Below are 6,990 nucleotides of genomic sequence, written 5' to 3' on the forward strand. Positions count from 1 at the left end.
CCCAGCACACAGCCATCGGTTTGACAAATGGCTGCCAAAGACAATTCACGTGTTTACCGGCATTGCCTTCGACTTCCACTCATCGATCCGCTCTTGGTTCGACTTTACCCCACTCAGAGGATTGAGGGGTCTGCTTTACAAACAGTTGCTGGCAAGGGACTCGCCTGCTCTTTGCTGTAAAAATAAACGCGTAGCGAGTCGACTTAGCGATGATGTTATGCCGCCACGTCAACCACGCCCCTCCGACGTCACGAGGCAGGTTCATCTGCTCCACCGCAGAGTTTGGACGATGCATTCCGAATTTGGATATAGTTGTTCGTATTCGTCGCTGGACGCTTTCCAGATCGGCTTTCGTCCACAGCATTATTCCGAATGGATAAGCAATTGAAGGGATAGCGAATATATTCGACGCGCTTATCTTATTCTTCCCCGAGAGATACGATTTCAGAACCAGCTTTGCACGTCGCCGGAATTCGGACAGCAGAGCATCCTTCAGATCACCAACTCGGGCGTGGGTTTTTTTTGCAGAATTCCTAGGTACTTGTAGAATTCTGTCTCGGTCATAGCTTCGGTATGCCCGGCGGACGTGATGACCTTTGTGGATGGCTTGGATTCGATATTTGTCCAATTCAAACTCCATCCAAATATTACGGCTGTACATATCCACTATTCGCAACAAACTTCTAAGATGGTCGTCAGTACCAGCATACAACTTGATGTCACCTAAGTGCATCAAGTGTGTAAGTTCGCACTAAGCACATAGGCGACACTTTATTTCAAAACCATGCCTTCTAGCATCATTCAGTGCTATGCAAAACCAAAAGGGACCCAACGAATCCCCCTGGGAGATACTCCTCCGTATATGGATAGGTGCTAAGGTATTAGCACCTTCAGAAGTACGTACTGATCAAGTATCAAGTATGCCATCCTTCCATGACTGTTGCCAAAAACTTTATTAGTTTGGGATCAATATGATACAGACGTAGAACATTGATTAGCCAAGTATGCGGGACACTATCAATAGATTTGGCATATTCGATATAGCAACTAAACAGGTTTCTTTGGCCCCTTGTGCTACAACTACCGAGTCGATAATGAGTTGGTCCTTGCAACCCCTTGACCCAACTCGGCGACCCTTCTCCTCGGACAGAATGTTGTTGGTCTCGAGGTGTGCATTGACCTCTCCATGAATGATGGACGTTATGAAATTGGAGAGGGCTGGTAAGTAAGTAATCGGTCTTGTATCAATGGGGTCCTGCACATTGTCCTTCTTAGGGATAAGGTAGGTAATCCTCTCAGTGAGGAATGGTGGCCAACTAATGACCTGATTTATACTGTGTGCCAGCCGACCATGTATACTGGTGAACTTTTGTACCGGAAGTTCTGCACCCGATCCAGACCTGGGCCCCTCCTGTTCTTCGAGCTGTTTATGGCTCGTCGAACTTCCTCTTCGGTAACATCCGCAAAATGCATGCCAGGCGTGTTAGCCTTTAGAGGTGATCCACTCAGCATGTTGGACGGATAACCCCGAAAGTCCATCCCAGTATTATTTCGCTCCCGTCACCGAAAACTATGCTGTCTGGCCGCTCTGTTGGGATTTGTTGAGAGATATGAAAAAGTTCCGCTGCTTCCTCGCGTGTGTTGCATTCTGGACACGTATGGAGTGACTTTCGCCATATCGTCGTAACCGACTGTATATGACAGAAAGTTTCAGCTTTAGTGTGTCTAGAATTTCAACCATGGGTGTCTCACTGGGGATGGCATAGTTCCGGTAAACCCTCTGCACTATATTTTTCCCCCGTCTACTGGCATTGCCAGAGCTAAGTTGAATTAGCCTAGCAATATCCTGTTAGAGTGAGTCATGCCGACGTTCCAGACGAATTTTCCATGGTGGACCTCTTCGGTCACTCAAACCAATAAAGCGAAAGCGAATATTCTGACCGTGCAATCTGACAGCCGTAACTGCACCACATTACATAAGTGTTTGTAGTTGCAGCAGCGGCTTATCAGCACACAGTCGAGATGCAATCTCATCATTGATTAGAGATAGAATCCTCGGAGTTGCTGGAGATGCATAGAGCCTGGGAGTGCCTGGTCTATACAAAGAATCTATTTCCGAGGATTCTATACACGCTCTTTTGAATTCGTCCCGAACCTCAGCGGTGGAGAAGAGTGCTTCGGCGAGTACTAAAACTATTGCCTGCAGTGGGGTATGGTGTCGTTGATGCCGCCACCTCCGCCCCATCGACTCTTGGTCAACAGTTTCCCCGATGACCTCAAGCTGAACACGCTCCCTGATGACGGCCTGGATTGTCGCTGTGAGTAATAAAACGGTATTGGTCTACGACTCGCCGCACAGTCACGCAGCCGGTGGAGCAACGCATCTGGTCGTCATGGCGCCTTGACGTCGAACCGCCCGCCTTTCGACCATCGGTTGCGACCCCGTGCTGTCAGACGACCCCCGCCGGTTATCCTCATTTTTGGTAGTGCATTTTATCCCTAACTGCCAGGTGCGGGGATAGCTTCCTCAGTGTGTAATCTGCAAGGTTGCAAAGTTCCTGCACTATCCTTACCTTCCCCCTGAAACGGTGGGGTGGTGTACAGCCATTCAGGAATCCATTCCTCCTTCTTTTGCAATCGGACTTGAGACCGGCTACGGCGGTACTATTATTACTTAGAGATGTAATGCAATTCTCACTTTTAATGCAAGCATAATTTTTTCAGTAATGTGATGCGATGAGATCTGACCTTGTTTTTACTCTGCTAATATCAGGCCAGCCTGCAGCCACGTATTGATCAAACATTTCGATGAAGCTTCAGTATTTGCGGGTGGATCCTCACTGTCAGTTCCACCAAATCACTCACACGCACAATGGCTATACCGCTTGAAAGGAAATTTGACGGGAACTGTGAACGCCCACCGTATTTAATCATGTTGGGTATCAAATGAAAGGTCTCGCGTATCGCTTTTTAAAACCAATCTTAGTTTTGGCATTTGCTGAGAAGGCGACGGGTCGCAAATCATGACTTTTTTAACGAACCCATCATCAGAAACTACCCAACCGAAAAATTTGAAAAAAAAAATCATGAAGTTGCCCCAAACCCGTGTCCAGGACTCAAAATACGCTCCATATCGATATCTACTCAAATTAAGCTAATAATATATTACTTTGTTTTCTGGGAAATTAACCCCCCCCCCCCTTCCCCCTTGAAATTTATCCTATACCTCCTGAGTATTTTGGTCATTGCCTAATAGCATTAGTTCATTATAGTTAATTACAAATTTAATCTAACGCTTGAAACACATGAACATTCTATTTTAGGAAAACGACTACTACCACTAGTGGAAACAATATTACTTCCACTGTATTAAATTCAGAGTTGGCATAAAGGCTGACTTATATTGTGAACCTTTGCACCTCAAATCAGCATTCGGAAAGTTAGAGATCAAAACTGAATAAAGTATTCTTTCATATTTCAATTTGACCCAAGCTTGATAAAGCAGGAGGGGCAAAATATTGTATAAGCTCACCTCGCTTAATAATCTGAATAAATTAAAGGTTGTCTAATCTTTGCATTACATTAATAATAAAATCCGGAATTTGTACCACCATCATGAGTTAAATGCTTTAATCCTCCTCTGAACACATTTATGTAACCTTTAAGTAGCCAAAGGCCGAGCGCAATGCAATAAATACTGCATGAAGTTCACGCTTATCTAACAATTTAACAATCTAAACATTTATTACCATAAATACGTATAATAACGGCTGTGGGCAACTCTATTATATTATTCCGAGGAACATCGCAATGACGCATACGGAAGGAATCGACTGCATGGATTGCATCAGTGAAAGTATCATACAAACATACATTATTATCGCCGGCAAAACAGAATGATGTGGATGCAATTAGATTGCAGCCAACCATATATGCACTGGATGCAAGGTTGGTCATATCGCAAGTGCTTTGCGGAACAGATACCTTCACGATGTATTTACAATTTACACTAAATTCAAGATAATCTTGAATAGGATGTGACTGAAGTCCACGGAAAATATTGGCCGCTGCTTCTATGCAATATTATTGATCCGGGAAGTCTTCACTTGATTGTTTCGAATAGAAGTACGCGTAAAATGTTAATTTTTCAGAAACAGCCAAGGTCGGAACCGTTTCCTCGAAAAGTTATCACAGAAGTCGGAATACCAAGAATGTGTAGTAGTAGATATAACCCCCCGAGAAGTATCTTCCTGTACTACATCGAGCTGTAGGGTTTGAAAAGCCAATCGAGCAATGTCTACATCCAGAAATAGGAGACAATACCTTGAACGTCACCATTTCATGGAGCAGATAAAAGAGGGAGATAAAAGTGACAAACATATTTTATCTTCTTTCAAATTTCTGCCATTGATTTGATTTATGTATGTATATGCATACTATCTATTCAGAATAATAGTTCTCCCTTACCCGGCCTGAAACATATCCGCATTTTTAAAGATACGAAAATGAGAAAAACGCAATTAAATCTTCATCCAGTTTAACGAAATAATTAGCTGCTATAAGATACTATGAAATAAGCCTCTCAATGAACATTCAACATAACCATCTTTGATTTTTTCAAACAGGCAGAAACCAGGGTTTTTCACGAAATTGTCTCATGCTGGTTGCTGAAGCCAATCGGTGGAGATCTGAAACATCATAGCAACAATACTCAAAAGAAGGAGGTAGGTAGGTATCAGTTTTCATGTCACAAACTTTTAAAACCATGGCTGCTGTGGTAAGAGTATGAAGAGCAAAGTCCAGTCGGCTGATATCTTCAGAGTCAGCGCGTAGTATTCACGGAGGATAGCAGCTTTCGCGCATTGATCTCTTTGAGATCTTCAAAGGATGGTTCATCTAGTGTGGCTCTAAATAGCAATGCGAGTTCTTGGGTATGCCGAGTACATCGATGTGGTCCCCTAGAGGCCAGCCCCCGGGCAGATCACCCCACGACCTTATACATATTTACACTGACCCAAACGCGGGTCATATTATAGGCAGACCAAATCCTTTCTGACTTGGTGTAGATGATGAGCCTTTGCCATCCCAAGTCAGCGGTTGCTAAGTAGTGCGCTTCTGATAGTTTGCCAGCGGGATACAGACTGTGTTGCCCGCAGTACTGCCAAAATCAGAGCCGCGATGTCGTTAGATTCGGCTGCTTCCTTCAATTGATTGGTGGTTTTACGTGATTGTCTACCGCCGGGCTAGCCCACGGTCTTCTTCGGACAGTAATTGATTTGAAAACCACAATCAAATCCGTACTGCGGCTGGCACAACACTACCACTTTGTACTGATGACTCAGTTGGCTTCGTCTACCTAATCGCTACCTCTGAGTACCTATGGCACTGACAGGTGGTGTTGTCCTAAATTTTGGAAGTGCTTGTGGTAGTGGATGATGGACAAATTTTTCGTTGAAATCGATTCGAAAATCTATCCTTCGTAGCTTGTCAATCTTAATTAATTAAATTAATGGAGCAGAAGTCTTCATTATATTGTGCGGCTTGATATTGGCTTTTGACAAGTCGATACAGATCTCTCTCATCGTCAGGAGTGTCCAAGATATCGTAAAGATCTTTGATTTTTGCAGTTCGGCTAACAGCGATCGTTTTTTCCTTCTCCATTGGCAATCTTGTTAATTTGGCAATTGGCCAGTATTCTATCGTCGGGAAACTTCTGATAGAGACGTTCCTTCTCATAGAACTGCATTTGGACATCGTCACTCCAAAGCGAAGAATTTCGATTGATAAACCGCCTATTTGATTTGGTAACCCCAAGGCTTGCTTAGACCACTTTGGCTCTTAACCTGGTTCCACGATTCCTAGAAATTCGAATTCTTCTAAGTAAGATCAACTCCTTTTTTCTCCCGAAATCGCCACCATTTAATGGGCGGCTGACCATTGCCTTTCTCATTTTGTCTTATCGGTAGGTTTGTTCACAAGATAGCAATCAACATTGATATTGAGGTGTAATGGTCTCATAGAGAATGACTGTTTGCAGTCAATGACGCTGATAAAATGTAGGTGTCATAGGAGGATGTAACCGCTTTACATTTTGGTGTTCCCACTCCATAAAATATAGGAAAATGGGACAACCGTTTGACAAGTATAAGGTCGTGTGTGTCGACAAAATCGACTATAAGTTCGCCACCCACATTGCATGCTCCAAACCCTTTCTACAATTACTATTAAGATCATCTGCAGTGATGATATAACCATGGGAATGGATGTTACTTATTTGTATCGAGAACTAGTAGCTTTTTCGGCATGAGGTCAATCTCTCAGTAATGTGTATGCGGTGAAGGAATGAATCGTGCTATTAGCTGATATAATGGTAAGCCTCATCAGCCGGTCATCAAATTGCCTGACTTTTTTAATCAAGGAAACCCACAGAGTTGGCAATGGCAACACGATATGTGCGTGTGGGGCTACCAAAATAGAAAAATTGATAGCTATTTTTACCGCTTTCGCATTCTATGTCGCAGCTTTAAGCACCACACCATTGAGTTTCTTATAGAGTGCAATTATGAATGCACCTTTTCCGAAGGCTCCTTCCGAGTTCCTCTGTTTTTCCAATGACGATTCAAATATTCAGACACGTATTTGTTGTGTTCAGACTAGCTCACTTACCTGACGCTGTCTATGCGTCAAGAACCCTTGCTCATTTCTCTGCGAGACGGGGATTTTGTCTTTTTCCCTGATCTCTGCATTACTATTATTTTTGTTTTACTGAGGATTGTACGAAGTACGTTGAACCTTTTATTTGGGTTTGGGGTCAGAATGCTATGTAAATAGCAGTTCCAAGATTATAAGAACTCGAAGATGAAATAATTAGCAATACGTAAGTTAAATTAAACCGCAAGAATGCCCATTAGGAATATGAGTAAAGAGATTGCGAGAATAATAATACATTTTTTCAGTAGTCTACAAAATCATCGACCCAGAGGCTTTATT

This window comes from Hermetia illucens, chromosome 1 (genome assembly GCF_905115235.1).
Source record: "Hermetia illucens chromosome 1, iHerIll2.2.curated.20191125, whole genome shotgun sequence".
Classification (NCBI taxonomy): domain Eukaryota; kingdom Metazoa; phylum Arthropoda; class Insecta; order Diptera; family Stratiomyidae; genus Hermetia; species Hermetia illucens.